Raw genomic sequence first — 19,161 nt, 5'->3', positions numbered from 1 at the left:
ACAAACTGTGAAGCAGACAAACCGTGAAACTGTGTGCACACACCCAATCCATGGTTGCTGTTCGAAGGCACCACGATCTCCGGCGTTCACTCAAGCCTCGAACATTCAGGGTAGAGAAAAAGATGTAAGTGACAAGAACCTAATCGTTCCATTCAAAATATCAAATGAAGTGACTTTTATAAAATCTTCCTGCACCCATTCGGGCTCAAGATACTTTTTTTTTTTCCAGGGGAGATAAAACAGAAACAGAAGGGGACCCTCTAGTAAGTACAGGGTTATTTTAATGCAAAATACACTGGTATGAGAATGATATTCTGTAATGCCCTAAATAAATGTTACAGTACAGGGGCGCCCGGGTGGCTCAGTCCGTTGAGCGGCTGACTTCGGCCCAGGTCATGATCTCACAGTTCTGGAGTTCAAGTCCCACATCGGGCCCTCTGCTATCAGTGCACAGCCTGCTTCAAATCCTCTGTCCCCTTCTCTCTCTGCCCCTCCTCTGGGCTTGCTCACTCTCTCTCAAAAATAAACATTAAAAAAAAAAATGTTACAGTAGATACCTCTGGGAATATTACCATTACTTAAATTCAACCCACCCCTATTTTGTTAATTAAGCAAACATTTTACATACAGGATTTGACACATAGCAAGCTTTCCATATAAAAACCCTTCTCTTTATTCAATGTAATTTTATATAAAAATAATTTATCAAACAGTTATCATGGGTGTCATTTAGATAAAGAATTGCATTCAGGAATCTCTTCCCTTGAGAACTAACTACAGCCCTTCGGTTTGATCATTGATCTCTGTAATCACGGTGTTTCCTGAGCACTTGGAATAAAATTTGAAAACTTGGTCAACTGTATGTGTGAAATACCAGATCACTTCTATTAATAATAGAGTAGAGACTTGAAAAGACTAGAATAGACTAGAATAGAGACTTGAAAAGTAGAGACTTGAAAGAAAAAAAAAACCATAAAAATGTATTTCCCAAATAGGCTTCCCTTGCATGAATCTTGCACCTCTCCAGGGTTGCTAATGTCCTAAAGACAATAAAGAGAGAAAAGCCTAAGACAACTGAGGTGATCAGCAAACGAATGGTTATAATGATGGGCCGTGAAATCTAAACTGGGAATATGAAGGTGGGATACTGTGGTAGGATTCCTTCCCTAAGGAAAGAAAAAAAGAAAAAAAGGAAAAACAACAACCTCAAGGCAACCTGGCTATAGGCTTAGTGACAACATCCCTCATGACCTTGTAATGCGTAACCACTTAATCAGACCACATGTTTGTGTGTTACCATATATGGGAGACGAAGAAGTAGAAAACTATAGAAGAAACTACACCACGTGGCGTTTGGGGGGCTCCGTTCTTCGGGTACGACCCCAACTAAACCATGCCGATAGGAATAAAGTTGCTTCCCGGAAAGACAAGCCTCCGGGTCACGACTCTCTGTGCAAGAATTCTGCTACGATACCTGCTCCAAAGGCTGTAGTATCAGTGAGTCCCGGTGCGGGCTACAGAATTTTGGCGTAAAGGTACCGAAGAAAGTGCGGTGGTTGGAATTGGTACTTGCAACATCAGAGCGTTGAAATTACGACTTTGGAGGAGTGACGTTATGAGTAATTTCAAAGAGTACAATCTGGCCATGGGAGGGAATGGCTGATGGCAAGATCACTGGCGGAATGAAAGATCAAGGAACTGGGGACACTGGAATCGCGAAGGGCCGTGGAGGTTGACGTGGTTTGGGTGACAGAAAGCCAAGAGCTAAACCCTTCGAAGATTGGGGGGGGGGGGGGGTGGAATGCCACTGAGGCATCCAGAGGACTCCAACAGAAAAAACAGAAAGGTAATCTAGGTCACACGCATGTGCCTTACATGTGGGGCGGGGGGGGGGGCGTTCACGGGGAAGAGGGGAAACATGGTTCAGAAGTGAAAACGAGGAGGAAGAAGAGGAAGGAGGCCATCCCCCCCTGTAGGCACAGGGCTAGGAGGGCTGTGGGGGAAGAACTTCTACCAGAGGGAGCAGTGCTTGTGGGGGAGAACCAGGCTTCCAAGCAAGAAGATAACACCCGCAGCGTGGGCTATGGGTATGGGGAATTTCGCTTTTGATTGCCAGTGACGTTCAGAAAGAACCTGCCATGATCCTATCTTCGTTTGAACTTGTTATTTTGTTCACGGTGGGCTTTTGGGGTTAATTTTGATTTTTAAAATACTGCGTTAAAATATTATCTGGTTCCTGAGTGCCTCACTCACCGCACTCTAGTCCCAGCCCCGAGATAAATCAGTCAAAAAATAAATAAGTAAAGGAACAAGAACAGATTAAAAAAACCGTGGTACCTCCAGACAACGCGTTATCCAGCGTCAAACAGAAACAAACTACCAAGCCACGAAAAGACCTGGAGGAGCCTTAGTGCATATTACAAAGGGAAAGAAGTCAATCTGAAAATGCTCCATACTGTAGGATCCCAACTATAGACATTCTGGAAAAGGCAAAGCCATTTCAGTAAAAAAGATCAGTGGTAACCAGGAGTCAGGGAAAGGGAAGGCTGAAGAGGAGAAACACAGAGGATTTTTAGGGCTGTGAAATTATTCTATATGATACTATAATAGCGAGTATGTGTCATAATACATTTGGCCAAACCTATAGAACGTACAAGACCAAGAGCTAACCCTAACGTGAACCCTGGGCTCTGGGTGATTACAATGTCAGGGTAAATTCATCAACTGGAAGAAATGTACCACTGGTGGGGGGGTGTGGATGATGGGATGATGAAGAGGGGGGACAGGGGACACATAAGAAATCCCTGGGCCACCTTCTCAATTTTGCCGTGAACCTGAAACTACTCTAAAATATAAAGTGTATTTTTTAAACAATTAAAAAGGGGCGCCTGGGTGGCTCCGTCGGTTAAGCGTCCGACTTCAGCTCAGGTCATGATCTCACAGTTCGTGGGTTCAAGCCCCAGGTCGGGCTCTGCTCTGACAGCTCGGAGCCTGGAGCCTGCTTCGGATTGTCTCCCTCTCTCTCTGCCCCTCTCCCACTCACACTCATGTTTCTCTCTCAAAAATAAATCAACATTAAAAAAAAAAATAAAACCCAATAAGGCACTGATCTGTGTAGTGTGGGGCACACTGATAGAGGTATGTGCTATGAGAACACGCACAAAAAAGGGGATCTAAATCAGAATCCTGGGGTGGGTACCGAGGAAGTTACTTTTCAAAAACACTGCCAGTAATTCAGCTCCAAATGGAAACAGCCACCTTCCCTTTATTTTATTTTGTTCTTAAGTACCTTAACACCTCGATGCATGCATTTCAGTCACAGATAATGCTCAACCTGAAAATGCCACTAAAAATTTAATATCCCCATGGCTTTCTTCCATACAATGAACGGTAAAGTGGCTCTTTGTACAGGAATGTAATTCTCCCACCACTCTTCCTTGTTTATTAGGTCACAAAAGTACAGCACTCATGAGTCATAAACTCTATGACACTAGAGAGTTTGCCCTGAGGGACATGATTTTATGCGCCTTAAAGTGTGAGTTACTACATTTTTCTTAAGGGCTTCTGGCCACTTCACAGAAATACTACCCTGCTGAGAATTTTCTCCCGAGCTTTCTGTCTGTGGCAGGCACAGATAAGTCACATTGTTTTCTTTTTAACTCCAAACCACCACCACCACCACCACCAAACATTTGCAGGGTGCAAACTGATAAGGAGGAAAGGAAGACTCTCTCATCACACGCCGTCTTCAGTTTACAACAGTAATCTCTGGGCAACAGAACAGTAACTTACTCAGTTGGTAATTGTCCAGCAGACAGGGTTGCATACTGACAAAATAAAATCAGCAAAGACAAGGCTTCTCCCCAAGATCACTACTAGAGCTTCAGAAAGTGATAAACACAGAATTTACTTCCAGTTCCGACCATGCAATATGTGTTACTTCCTGTGCTTCAACTTCTCTCTCCAGAATGCCGACAATGAACGTGTTAATATGCAAGCGGATGACGAGATGAGAAACCTTGAACTGCATGAATTCCACACACAGTCTGCAGAAGTAAGTTCAACCTGAATCACCTATTTTTCAGAGACAAGGAGTTACGAATTTGGATCTGCCAGATAATAAAAATTTGCTGTTCTGAAATCAAGAGGTTTTTATTTTATTTTGTTTTATCTTATTTTATTTTATTTTACTTTTATTTTATTTTATTTTTTTATTTATTTACTGTTTTGTTTGTAAATGTTTATTTATTTATTTTGAGAGAGAGAGAGACAGCACGATTGACAGAGGGGTAGAGACAGAGAGAGAGGGACAGAGAGAGAGAGAGAGAGAGAGAGAGAGAGAGAGAGAATCCCAAGCAGGCTCCATGCTCATTGCAGAGCCCAATGCAGGGCTTGAACTCACAACCACAAGATCACAACCTGAGCCGATATCAAGAGTCAGAGCCCCCCCACCCCCCGCACCCCAAAATCAGGAGGTTTATTCTAAAAGAGGGAGAAACATCAACAAGACCCGTAACAAAATTTCTTTGGAAGCACACAGAAAGCCCCAGGAAGTCCAAGCAATCACCACATGCCACACAAGCCCCCACTCAGAAAACAAAAAGAAAACAATACGATGAAAAAAAATGTAACAGTTTGTGACCAAAAATTCAAGTACTAGACACCTAGTTTTTTATTAAGCAGCTCCAGCAGGTGCCCAGAGATAACCATTTTATACTGAAAAAAACAGCATAGCTCACAGGGTTGGGAAAGAATAAAAATTAAAGTAATTAGACACACAAATGTATTCGTGGCTAGTTAAGTCCCTGACTTTTCACCATAATTAATTATAAGCATCGGTTCAGTGTTCTATATTTTCTTTGTAGCATCTCAAACCTTAAAAGAAATAAGGGCATCTGAGTTCCTCTGCAAGTTTCCAACACATGCAATGCATGTGCTGCTGACACAACAAGCATTACTAATGTGCTTCTGCAGGATTAGCAAATGAACTTTTTATGTAGCTCCCTTCATTTCTTTAAAAAAAATTTTTTTTCTTATTTTAGAGAGAGAGAGAGAGAGAGTGTGTGTGTGTGTGTGTGTGTGTGAGCGAGGGAGTGGGGAGAGAGAGACAGAGAGGGAGAGAGAGGGAGAGAGAATCTTAAGCAGGCTCCCTGGTCAGTGTGGAGCTCGATGTGGGGCTCGATGACCCATGACCTGGGTATCATGAGCTGAACCGAAATCAAGAGTCGGACGCTCAATCGACTAAGCAGGTGCCCTGGCCCCCTTCTTTTCTAAAATGGCTTCCTGTTGCTCCCAAATAGGAGCAACCATTTTCTTGATTAATAAAAACATTTAGGTGACCAGAGCTACATTAATCAATTTTTAAAGCAGAAGCAAATCTAGACCTGTGTCAGTTACTGGCGAAGGAAACTGTCCTCCGTGCCTCCAAATCTTCCTAAATGACAGCTGCCCAGAACAATCGCTGTACAAATACGCACAGTATGCTCTAAACACACTCCTACATAAGGCCCTTTCAACATACTGCAGATGCCCAAGTCTGTTAGGGTTCCCCCACGTTGACAAACTTCCCCCACTCGCAGTGTAACGCAATGTTAATCCCTCTCTCCCACTTCAGGAATGCTTTATGGTATTTATCACAGTGTGCCTCTCCTTTGTGTTAAGTACATATGTACACCGCCTTCCCAGGGCAAAAGCACTTTCCTGAAGGGCAGGAAACACAATATGGCGCCCCGTAGCCTCCCTCCGGTTCTCCATGTTCATTACCTTTGGTTTAAGGCTCTGGGGAGGCTGCCCACCCCCTCCCGCTCTCTGCGGTGCTCCAGCCCGCAGCCTTCTGAAGGAGTCCTCATTAGTGGCCGTGTTGTAACTCTGTGGCTCTGTCCCTGTAGCTAATGAGAATCCCAGGAAGGCAAACTGTAAATCGTATTCTCTTCCTCCAGAGCTCTGAATGAACACCTATGAGGTCTGGCTACATAGGGGACCACCCCTGGCTGGCAGGCAGGCCAGATGAATCCTCGTCAGAGACGGCGCACATCTCAAGACCTGCGAGTGAAGGAGAATAAGGCATCTGGAAGCAGCAGCGGGCTGCGGGATGAAGCAGGAAGATGTGCGCGCAGGGAGAGAGCTGAGCGAGGCAGGCACACGAGGCGGAGACAGACGGACAAGACAGAGGGGCAGACAGGGGCTGCCAGTTACCCACAACTCCAAGAACGCACGGCATACCTCTAACTCCAGGGGCCCCTCCTACAAGCCCCCATTTTTAAACATAAGCTCGTCTGCTGGCTTTATTTTCCTTCCAATTGAACACACCCAAGGAAAAGGCCCAGCTCAAATGCTGGTTCACCAAAAACAGAAAACAAAAAACAAAGAAACAAACAAAAACCCCACAAAACCCTCCCTGATCCCTTCAATCTCTGCATCCAGAGCATTTTATCTGACCATTTTCATCCGATCGCTTACCACTTTCTACCTTCTGTGACACTTATGGGTCTTTCTGCCCTATGAGAATACACATTCCTGGAAGGCACGGACGACAGGATTCATCTTTGTGTTCCCTTCACTGTGGCCAACACTGGGACAGCACAGAAAGTGCCTGACAGATACTTAATGGATATTTACTTATACCTATTATATATAATTAACCCTGCTTAAGTTCAAAATCCATGAATTGTAGGGAAATTCAGGATATTTTAAACTCCCATCAGGTATTAGCAATGTGTCTCTTAAAATAATCTCAACAGTATACTATTACAGTTGGACAATGAGCATTTGAGAAACATAAGCATCTCAGTGCCCTCCAATATTGTTCTGCCACGTGTGATGTGACAACTTATATAAAGAATAGCCTCACATAAGAGGCAGTATGTGGGGCGCCTGGGTGGCTCAGTCAGTTAAGCGTCCGACTTCAGCCCAGGTCATGATCTCACGGTTCGTGAGTTCGAGCCCCATGTCAGGCTCTGTGCTGACAGCTTGGAGCCTGGAGCCTGCTTCCGATTCTGTGTCTCCCTCTCTCTCTAACCCTCTCCAGCTCATGCTCGCACTCTGTCTCTGTCAAAAATAAATAAACTTGGGGCGCCTGGGTGGCTCAGTCGGTTAAGCACCCGACTTCGGCTCAGGTCATGATCTCACGGTCCGTGAGTTCGAGCCCCGCGTCGGGCTCTGTGCTGACGGCTCAGAGCCTGGAGCCTGTTTCAGATTCTGTGTCCCCCTCTCTCTCTGACCCTCCCGCATTCATGCTCTGTCTCTCTCTGTCTCAAAAATAAATAAACAAAAAAATATATATTATTAAAAAAATAAATAAACTTAAAAAAAAAAGAGGCAGTACATTAATGTTAATAAATACAAAGTGAGAGAAAAGATGCACAGCAAGAATTAGAAGTCAGGCTCTTACTTAGACACTTTGGTTCCAGGAACCTGAAAAGCGGCCTACTCTCCAGGCCATAGAAATAGGTTTTATCTTTGAAAGCATATGTTATCAGTACATAAATTATTATTATTACTTTTTTAAAGAGACTTGAGGGGGCACCTGCGTGGCTCAGTTGGTTAAGCGTCTGACTTCGGCTCAGGTCATGATCTTGTGGTTTGTGGGTTCCAGCTCCACATCGGGTTCTGTGCTGACAGCTCGGAGCCTGGAACCTGCTTCAGATTCTGTGTCTCCCTCTCTCTCTGCCCCTCCCCCACTCGTGCTGTCTCTCTCAAAAATAAATAAACGTTAAAAAAAATGTAATAAGGGGCGCCTGGGTGGCGCAGTCAGTTAAGCGTCCGACTTCAGCCAGGTCACGATCTCGCGGTCCAGGAGTTCGAGCCCCGCGTCGGGCTCAGGGCTGATGGCTCGGAGCCTGGAGCCTGTTTCCGATTCTGTGTCTCCCTCTCTCTCTGCCCCTCCCCCGTTCATGCTCTGTCTCTCTCTGTCCCAAAAATAAATAAACGTTGAAAAAAAAAAATTTAAAAAAAATGTAATAAAAAAATAAAAAAAAGAGTTGAAGCAATTCAAAAAATCAACAGCCAGAAGAGAAGAGTAGAAACAATCTTAGATCCACGTTAGAACATGACATGGTAGCCTAAGTGTTTTTCCTCATTATCGAAAAATACCTTAAGACCTGGTCACCATCAGAACATTCTCATTCTACATTTTAAAAAACCTAAAGTCTCTCTTTCTCTATCAAAACTGGAAACATATTAATAATATTAATATTGATATGATTAATATATTAATCCAAAGATAAGTTAAAGAAATTTTTTTAATGATTATTTATTTTTGACAGAGAGAGAGAGAGAGAGAGAGAGAGAGAGAGAGAGAGAGAATGAGCGGGGGAGGGGCAGAGAGAGAGGGAGACACAGAATCTGAAACAGGGTCCAGGCTCTTAGCTGTCTGCACAGAGGCCAACGCAGAACTCGAACTCTCGGACAGCGAGATCACGACCTGAGCCGAAGTCGGATGCTCAACCGACTGAGCCACCCAGGCGCCCCTAAAGATAACTTTTCAGTTGTCAAGTACATAAAGCTAGAAAAGACACTGATAATATATTTTTTTTTCAACGTTTATTTATTTTTGGGACAGAGAGAGACAGAGCATGAACGGGGGAGGGGCAGAGAGAGAGGGAGACACAGAATCGGAAACAGGCTCCAGGCTCTGAGCCATCAGCCCAGAGCCTGACGCGGGGCTCGAACTCATGGACCGCGAGATCGTGACCTGGCTGAAGTCGGACGCTTAACCGACTGCGCCACCCAGGCGCCCCTAAAGTTTATTAAAGTATAAGATTAGAAAGTAAGAATAGAGGAAAGCTCTCTTTATAGAGAGGGGGCATTGGAAAGTGAATGCCCCAACATTGATGGCCAAGAACATGCTGTTACATATACAATATATAAAAATACTTCATATATCTTTATATTATTTATTATGTCATATAAATTATTATATATCATTTACATATATATCTTATGTATATATTTTATAGTTATATATCTGACCTATGTTACCAAAGCCCTGCAGAACTTTCTTCTATTTCCAACATTTAAAGCAAAGAGGGGAACTCTCCAAGTCCCTTTTGCAAACAGGCCCCCGGGACAAATGATTAATGCCGAAAGGCCTATTGACAAGACAGCTAAATTCCAAGTGATCAAGGATATTCAAGACCACAAAATCAAATGCGGCTAGGGAAAAGCTGAAAACAGAATTAACGGTCATAATAAAAAGAACTGCTACAAATTCTGAACATAAATGGCCTACTGTTCTTCTAGCCTATTAAATTTTGACATAAATTTATAACCAAATTCCCAAAGATATTTCTTTTTGGAAAAAAAAATGCTAGAAAGTATGTAACATTACTTAATAAAATTATGTTTTAAATATATTAAGTATGAAGTCAACAAATAACAGGATGCTTCGGTTTGTCTTAAATCGATTTACAGCTCTGCCGAGGGGACAAGCCACATATCTGCACGAGGGGCTGGCCAAACATAATGCAGACCTTGAAGGAGGCAGGATAGAGCACGTGCATTCCAGACCCCCCCAGAAACCAGAGTGACTAGATTCTATCATTACTGCAGTTGAGTGACAGGCACCTGGGGCATCCAGTATACCATTCTTTCTGCTTTTATATGCACTTGAAATTTTGAATTAAAGGTAAAACAACAACAACAACAACAACAACAACAACACTAGTCCAGTGGAAACAGAGTCCAATTTCTAAATCTACAAGTGAAAACACAAAGATCCAAACGGCATATGCACGAATGCAGTGGGCATGTATACCCATGAAACAAAGACTTGGAGACAGTCTCTCAGGAGTGCTGATGCATACGGGCACATGCACCCCAATGTTTGTAGCAGCGCTTTCAACAGTAGTCAAGTTATGGAAAGAGCCTAAATGTCCATCAATTGATGAATGGATAAAGAAATTGTGGTTTATGTACACAATGGAATACTACTTGGCAATGAGAAAGATTGAAATCTGGCCATTTGCAGCAACGTGGATGGAACTGGAGGGTATTATGCTAAGTGAAATAAGTCAGGCACAGAAAGACAGATACCATATGTTTTCACTCACATGTGGATCTTGAGAGACTTAACAGGAGACCATGGGGGAGGGAGGGGAAGGAAGGGGGAAAAAAGTTACAGAGAGGGAGGCACACCATAAGAGACTCTTAAGGACTGGGAACAAACTGAGGGTTGGGGGAGGGGGTGATGGAGGAAAGTGGGTGATGGGCATGGAGGAGGGCGCTTGCTGGGGTGAACGCTGAGTGTTGTATGGAAACCAGTTTGACAATAAACTCTATTAAAAAAAAAAGAAATAAAGAATCGGAAACTCCATGGCAAAGTGGTAGGGAGGTAAACGGGAGACACTTTCATGTGAAAGCTTTTACATACCAAGTTCCTTTTCAAAGAACATATCCAAGAGGAGACTAAGAAAAACACAGTAATGATTTCCGATGTGCCAGAGTCATTGCAAAGGTTTTACGTGCAGCTGAGAGCCTGCGGTCCTCAGCAACTGCTCCGTTTCACAGATCAAACTGATGGAGCCAGTCACCCACTACCGAAGTCAGTGCCATTTCTGAGCACTCAGAGTGCATTAATTCTAAGTTTAAAATAAGTTTTACGCTTCAGTATGTAAGCCAAAACAAAGTATGTCCCAGACAATACATTTCTGTCTCTGGATTAAATGTACTGATTTCTCCTTTTATTTAAAAAAAAATTTTTTTTTTCAACGTTTATTTATTTTTGGGACAGAGAGAGACAGAGCATGAACGGGGGAGGGGCAGAGAGAGAGGGAGACACAGAATCAGAAACAGGCTCCAGGCTCCGAGCCATCAGCCCAGAGCCTGACGCGGGGCTCGAACTCCCGGACCTCGAGATCGTGACCTGGCTGAAGTCAGACGCTTAACCGACTGCGCCACCCAGGCACCCCTGATTTCTCCTTTTAAAGTCTTCCGAAATACAAAGAAAAAGCCTATAAAACTGCTCTCCACTCTAATTCTTTTAATAATGCTAGGGATATTGTGAACACAAGATCTAATTTAATTGAGAAAGAACTGGAAACCGAAAACGGTCTCTGCTTATGGTGTAACAAGGTGCTAAGGGGCAGCATATAGCTAATGAAACATGAGTGCAACAATGGGAGGTTGTAAGTGGCGCTGGGTTTTCACAACGATGATCTTATGCAAAAGCCAGGGACGTAAAATGCAGGGCACCAGCCTATTTCCCAATAATCTGGCCCAAGTCTGCTTTCGACACTGGACATACATATATTGTTATATACATACACTCATATTCAGGGTTGGAAAGTATTGTCAAAGAACTTTGTTCAATGCATAAGGAACAAGTCTTACTCCAGAAGTGCTGAGTGCAGGAACAGATGGGGCAGGGAGAATTACTAAAATAGACGATTGTGAAAACATAATCAGATATGTATGCATATAACCTAGATTCTCATTCTTTGTCAGTTTACGGCTATTTTTTAAAATACCCAAACTATACAGCTTTATTTGACGATTATACCTCTGAAAAGAGAAAAAAATATGCTACAGGAAAAGACTTCCAGCATATCAATTAATTACATATGAAATACAAAAGTCCACAGTATTACTACGTACATAAAAGTACACAGTATTATCTATAACCTTACAGAATATAGTATTATCCTACAAAATTACATAGTATGCCTGCAAATGTGTAATAATTACCCATTTAAGAAAGTGCTACATGAGAACAAGGACAAAAGTTAAATCAAACGTTAATTTGATTAAATGACAAATGCATTTAAAAAAAAAAAATCCTGGGGCGCCTGGGTGGTGCAGTCGGTTAAGCGTCCGACTTCAGCCAGGTCACGATCTCGCGGTCCATGAGTTCGAGCCCCGCGTCAGGCTCTGGGCTGATGGCTCAGAGCCTGGAGCCTGTTTCCGATTCTGTGTCTCCCTCTCTCTCTGCCCCTCCCCCGTTCATGCTCTGTCTCTCTCTGTCCCAAAAATAAATAAACGTTGAAAAAAAAAAATTAAAAAAAAAAAATCCTAACTTGGTAGCCTCTCTTTTATTTAGCTCTAAACCCTATGGTTTGTGCAAACAATCCTTACAAGTACACAAGCCATTAATGCATAAAACATATCCATTCTCATAGACAGGCGGCCCGGATGCCTCTATTAGAAAACTGTCTGACCTCACATGAATTTTTGGATCTTTCAAATACTGAAACTACAAAGCATCTGCGCCTGTAATTTGTGGATCCATTTTAAGTCTACAGGGGTGGATGGAGCACAAAGCAAAATAATAATAACGGCCAAGAACCTGCCACAGCTTTACCACTTCACTGTGTATGCAGCACGTCCTCAAACCTGGTCAGATTAAAAGAATCACACGTGATGCTTGTGTGTTTAACTTAATTGTAATTCCACGCTATTGCAGAATCAAGGGTGAAGAATAATTCTTGCCTGGGAAACCCACGTTTGGTGACACGTTTTATAGAAGCCCGGCACGGGAAATGGTTTTGTTCAACTTATCAAACAGGCAGATTTTGTTTTGTTTGGTGATCCTGTTAATTTGCAGACAAAACAGCTGTTCGTTTAGAGAAAGAAAACTAAAAAAAAACAAAACAAAACAGGGAACACATGTTGTTAGCTGTGGTTAACACTTAGGAAAAAGAGAGGATAACCCATAATTGAACTGAAGAGATTACAAGCACAGCCATATTCACCTGACTTTCCCAGCGGGGAATCTCTGCCCCTGCTTGAGGCTGAACCTGTTCCAGACCCCTCCTCCAGAGACCTGCTCCCAGGTGAGTCAACCCCCTGCTCTCAGGCCTACCTTACAAAAGGTGCTCTGACTGGTAGGGATCCAGAGGACAGCAGGGCCTATGTTTTCATTTCTCTCCTTAAAAAAGGAGTAATAATGGTGGGGCTTGTATAATCTCTCATTTAACGGATGGTATTTAACTTGAACAGCCCACACCTGTAGGTTCCTATCACACAGCGAGGACACGCTCTAAGACTGGTTAGGCAGCTTTTCCTGGACCGTTCAGTTGTCGAGAGAGCAAAGGCTGGATTTGAAAGGTCTGTCCGGTGAAGCCCATGTTCCCCTTTCCTGGCACTTGACCCCTAGGGCTCCCTTATTGTATGATCTTCTCCACACCAGGATGATCCTTTACTTTACCTTTTCATGCTGACCTCTGGAACATCTGAATCCCCTTCTCTTCCTAATCCAACCTACCATCGGATACGGGCCAAGTTTTCTTTTTTTTTACATTTATTTATTTTTGAGACAGAGCATGAACGGGGGAGAGGCAGAGAGAGAGGGAGACACAGAATCTGAAGCAGGCTCCAGGCTCCGAGCTGTCAGCCCAGAGCCCGACGCGGGGCTCGAACTCATGGACCGCGAGATCCTGACCTGAGTCGAAGTCGGACGCTTAACCGACTGAGCCACCCAGGCGCCCCATGGCCAAGTTTTCTAAAAGCATCTCGACCGAAGAACACTCATGCTGAAAAACAACCCCACAGCACTTATTTCCAGAATTAGACCTGAGATCTCCAGATTTCGAATCAAAACCTTCTACTTTCCAATTTTCTGAATTCTCAATTTATCCAGTTTTATATTTATAAGCGACTTAAAGGAGCCAAGCATGGTGTCTCGCCTCTCTCACACATGACACAAAATCCGACCCTGAACAGCACTCCGGAAATATTGGCTGAATTTGCCTGAATTAACTTTGGGAAGGAACAAGATTCTTTATTACACTTGCAATTAAAAAAAAATTATACATTTATTTATTTTTGAGAGAGCACAAGTGGGGGAGGGGCAGAGAGAGAAAGAGACACGGAATCCGAAGCAGGCTCCAGGCTCCGAGCTGTCAGCACAGAGCCCGACGCAGGGCTTGAACCCACAAACCGTGAGATCATGAACTGAGCTGAAGTCGGAGATGCTTAACCGACTGAGCCACCCAGGTGCCCCTACACTTCCGATTTTTTTATTCTTCCATCCGGAAGCCTTCGGTTTAAGTAAAACAATGTTGTTGTTGTTGTTTTAATCTTACTTCATTCAAAAGAAAAACAGGACAATAAAATCTAAAAATTGCAATAGTTGTTGTAGGCTTCGCTGTATATTTTGAGGGGAGTATGATCCTATGTCTGCTCTATTTATAAGACTCCTAGTTCCTTAGAAGAATCTAACGGTTGGGGTAACGTAACAGTTCATTAAGGCAAGTGGCCACTTTAGGCTGTTAAATGATAATTCATACAGTTAGCTTCAAGTTGTTTCCGTGATGGCAGCACTTTCTGTGTCTAGCAGAGAACAGAGGAAAGGTCCTGCTTTCCACCACAGGACCACAGAGGAAAGTAATAATTGAGCGAGTATCTGTTGTGGTCAGCAACCCTTGTGGACGAACCAGCCCCAAACACGGTAGTTTCAAACAATAAGCATTTCTTAGCTCGCGCCGTTTCTGTGGGTCTGGAATCGGGGAGTGATATGGACGTTTATGAGGGCGCTGTTAAGATGTTGGCCACGGTCACACGAAGGCTCCACTTGGCCAGGGGAAGCACCTCCAGGAGGTCCATTTTCGTGCCTGACAAGCCAGTGCCGGCTGTGGGCAGCAGGCTTGAGTTCCTCACCACACGTACATCTCCACGGTGCTGCCTGAGGGGTGCCGGGAAGGCGGCAGAGTCGGGGGACCCTAAGCTCACCCCGTTCCACGCTTACGACTAGACAACCACTCACGCCCAAGTCACATCCCCACGATACGGCAGCTGGCTTTACTGTAGCAAGTATGCGAGGTGGAAGTCACGTGTCTTCATGACCTACCCTCAAAAGTCACACGCCATCATTTCTCTGATGTCCTCCTGGTTGTGGGTGTCAGCCCCGCAGAGTAAAGGAAAAGACTAGGCACAGGAGTGAGTGCAAGTTCCGCTGGAAGGCAGCCGGGAGGCTAGGCAGCTACCACGTAATCATTTAGAATTTCTCACTATTCTGTGGGTTAACTGGGCAATTCTCCACAGGGTGCTGCCGGCCAGACTACGGCAAGGAAGGCCGCAAGGATGAACCAGGCCCTGCGTGCACAGCGGTAAATGGTACCACTCTCTGTTGTCTCTGTGTCAATGGACGCTGATCCCATCATGAGGCCCCACCCTCACGACCTCATCTAGCCCCAATTAGCCTCCAAAGGCCCTACCTCCAAATACCATCACCTTGGATGTCAGGGCTTCAACATATGAAATTGGGGGGGGGGGGGGGGGGGAGACACAAACATTCAGTGCATTGCAGTCCCCAATACATATTTGATGAAGAAATGAAAGAAAATCCTCAAATAGTACTGAGTGTGTTAATAAAACAAACAAACAAAAAGGAAGTAAAGAAATGCAAAGATTTGAAGGGTAACTATTATGATTAGAGAAAACAGGGCATTTATGGGTACCAAGAATGGATGATTTGGGATAATATACAGATGAAACAAATACTCAGCTTAAACCCCAAGTTTCAAACTATCTTCCCAATCAAACTGCATAAGGGGTTTTAACCAGGTACAAAAATAAAAGACTCAACTTTTACTTTATGTGCCTAATCTTGCTCTTGAACAAGGATATTGCTGAAGAAATCAGGAGGCAAAAATGACAATATTGATAACAAAACAACCAAGAGCAGGGAACACAAATTGAGAGGAACATGAGAATACGAAGGACATGGACTAGATAATTCGCCATCGAAATAATACTATTTGGGGGCGCCTGGATGGCTCAGTCGGTTGAGCGTCCGGCTTCGGCTCAGGTCATGATCTCGCGGTTTGTGAGTTCAAGCCCCGCATCGGGCTCTGTGTCGACAGCTCAGAGCCTGGAGCCTGTTTTGGATTCTGTGTCTCCCTCTCTCTCTGACCCTCCCCCGCTCGTGCTTGGTCTTTCTCTCTCTCTCAAAAATAAACATTAAAAAAAATTTTTTTTTAATAAGAAAGAAATAATACTATTTGACATGTCACATTAAACGAAGCATCAACACATACACTGTGCAGCTATACACACAACCCGTTAGAAGAATAAATTTAACAAGTGAGTTAAATTGGTTAGCAAAAGGTCAAAATGAGGTCATGGTCATGAGTTCAGTCGGTTTCGTCTTGTCATCGGACCACAGACTGCTAACAGCTGCCTCTCCGACTCAGCCAGCTGTCTCTAAAACATCTGTGTTTTGGTCACAAGAGGGACTGAGAACATAAAGAAAAAAATTACTCATCGCTATCAGGAGAAAAATAATCAGGAAATGAGTAGCACTGTAAACGGTAACTAATAGTATTGGTTTCTGCTTATGTTTTAAAAAAAGGCATTTGGACAATGACAGATGCCAGAATACAGTGGATAAATACCTTCGTGATGCTGAACAAATAATGCCATTTCTAACTCTAAACTAAGCCATTGTTCAATAAGCAGTTAGAAATAACCAAGATAATGGTCATCCAACAAAAATAATAATATAGGAATAGAGATACTTTGGTGGAAGGATTCGTTATCAACAATGAACCCAGTTAAAGTCAGAACCTGCTGGGGCGCCTGGGTGGCTCGGTCGGTTAAGCGTCCGACTTCGGCTCAGGTCATGATCTCGAGGTTTGTTGAGTTCGAGCCCCGCGTCGGGCTCTGTGCTGACAGCTCAGAGCCTGGAGCCTGTTTCGGATTCTGTGTCTCCCTCTCTCTCTGCCCCTCCCCTGTTCATGCTCTGTCTCTCTCTGTCTCAAAAATAAATAAACGTTAAAAAAAAAATTTAAAAAAAAACAAAAAAAAAGAACCTGCCACTGTGATTATTATGGCAATGAAACGGACTGTAGTATTACAACTTCGAAAATAATAAATTACTGTAACTTATAAACCCTGTGAGGAGACAGAAAAATTGAGGAGATAGAAAAATTGTGAATATTATTTCTCTTGGCGTTCCTAGCAAGAAAAAAAAGAAAAAACATTCAATACTGCCTAAAACAAAAACATGGGAGTCAAAAAAAGGAATAAAGGAAAAGAACTATTTTCCAACAATACGGAAAAAATTCAATCCTACAAAAGAAAACTATTCTTTACTTCAAATTATAAAAGCAAACTATCAGAACACCTACAAAGCGAGAAGTGGCAGGAAGACCTTAAAACATCAATGAGGAATATTCCGGATACTTCAGGATGCACCACTCAATAAGAAAACGCCAAACGCTGTTTAAAAGTTCTGAGTGACCATCTCTCTAACCTCCCACGGTTTCTCAAAAGCCAGTTACAGTCGTGATACACTATGAATTCTCTCAGCTGCCTACTCTCCAAGCCTATAACTTGTCTAATGCACTGCATCTTTCTAAGTCCATTATGTTGGGACTATGGCCATTCTTCTATTTCATCCCCATGCCACTCACTCTTCACCCTTTTTCTGGCAAAAGCCCCTCTCTCCGTTCCATCTGGTTGGGATGTCAAACAGGCCACATGCCTTCAAGGCCAAGGTGGACCAGTCCCAGTCTACAAGCACTGAGTCCTTGTAGATACGGTAACTGACACACAGGTAGGTCCTGCTTTTTTGGTCCAACCAGAAATCCTCCTTGGAATTATAATGCATAATGCCAGAACCAAGCTGGGAAACCAAGCTAAGACAACACACTCCCTGGGCTACTGGCTGCCATCTTCCCTGGCCTCCTACAGGAAGCCCATCTTAGTAGGAGAAAATAAAGTGAACACACCAAAGAAAGGATAAGCAGAAAACAAGAGAGACCCCCAACAGAGAAATTGCAGGCAGCACTGAATCTCAGTGCCCATATCAAAGGACCCACTTTTTAGATGCCTTTTCAAAAAAATTCTGTAAGCTAACCACACCCCAAAATCCTTCCCATCTGTGACAGAAAATATTCTCCATGTGTAAAATGTTTAGTGGGTTTCTGTCACCTGGCAACAGAAACTGCCTAATTAACCCACCCTTACAATTTTCCCATCTTTTCTTCCTTCTAAGACTCCGCCTTATCCCCTGGATCTCATCCCTACTTGATTCCTATAGATACCTGAGCCTAGTTTTCTTTTAGTGGACATCTACCCTCCCCCCTAAGTTTAGCTTAGGCTTCTCTTGGCTTTTAAGTTAATTCCCTTTAAGAAAACACCAAAGACACAACAAAAAACAAAGCCTTTTCTCTTTTCCTTGAATTGCCCTCAAGCTCTCTGCCTCTAGGTCTTTCCTCAAAGAGTTCACAGATGTCCTCACCATCCATTCATGTTATTCTTCCTGTAACTTCTTGCAAATTGACCTGTCCCAGGCTCTTCCACTGAAATTGTTATCATAAAGATCAACAATGACCTGTATGCCAATTACAAGACTGTTCTATTACGAAACAACACCTGTGACTTGGAAATGGGCATGAGAAGGGGTGCCTGGGTGGCTCAGGTGGTTAAATGTCCTACTTCGGTTCAGGTCATGATCTCACAGTTTCGTGGGTTGACAGCACAGAGCCTGGAGCCTGCTTCGGATTTTGTGTCTCCCTCTCTCTCTGCCACCCGCGCCCCCCACTCACTCTCTGTCTCTGTCTCTCAAAAATAAATAAACGTTAAAAAAAAAAAACTGAAAAAAAAAAAAGAAAAGAAATGGGCAAGAGAGATTACTGGGTGTCTCAGCAGTGACATGCAGGTGTGGTTTTTGAGAGCCAGGGGCGGGAGGGGAAAAGATCTGATTCTACAGGGTGTATCTTCTGAGTAACTTGCGGCTGCTACTGACTGGGCTATTTTACAGCTCTGTAAGGGTAGATGATGTAGACATCGGATAGCAGTGCAAATGTTTCCTGTCCCATGCAATGCCAGTCAGATGGGTCCCCTTCGTAGCCCTGCACATGAACTCTGTGGGGAAAGGAATTTAAATCTCTTCTGGTCAATCTGAACCAATTTTAGCATCTTCCAGGTCACCTCATTCATTAATGAACTGAATAAAATGTTTGATGTGTGTTCATTTTGCAAGAGCCAAGCTTTTGCACTGTCAAAACTTATACTTCAGCCTTTTGGTCTACATCACACTTGCACTTATCATTTCCTTCATGTAGAAATTAACCTGGCCTGACTTCCTGCACATGACAGCTCCTAGTTCTGTTCCTAGGTCTCTGGCCACTGCTCCTCCTCCACGGATGGATGGCTGGATGGCGTTCTTTCACTTGTTCTCCTTAATGGTGCAATTTAGCAAGATTCTTCTCCAGATTCTTC

General features: G+C 43.5%; 1 protein-coding gene across 7 annotated transcripts in view; it reads right to left on the bottom strand.

Annotated features, from left to right (window-relative positions):
• APP (amyloid beta precursor protein) overlaps positions 1-19,161 on the bottom strand; it is a 277,992-nt gene that overhangs the window by 191,679 nt on the left and 67,152 nt on the right. The window lies entirely within an intron of this gene.

Source organism: Felis catus, chromosome C2, assembly GCF_018350175.1.
Source record: "Felis catus isolate Fca126 chromosome C2, F.catus_Fca126_mat1.0, whole genome shotgun sequence".
In the NCBI taxonomy this organism is placed as follows: Eukaryota; Metazoa; Chordata; class Mammalia; order Carnivora; family Felidae; genus Felis; species Felis catus.
The sequence above is the reverse complement of the archived record's forward strand: the minus strand, read 5'-3'. Positions and strand labels throughout refer to the sequence as shown.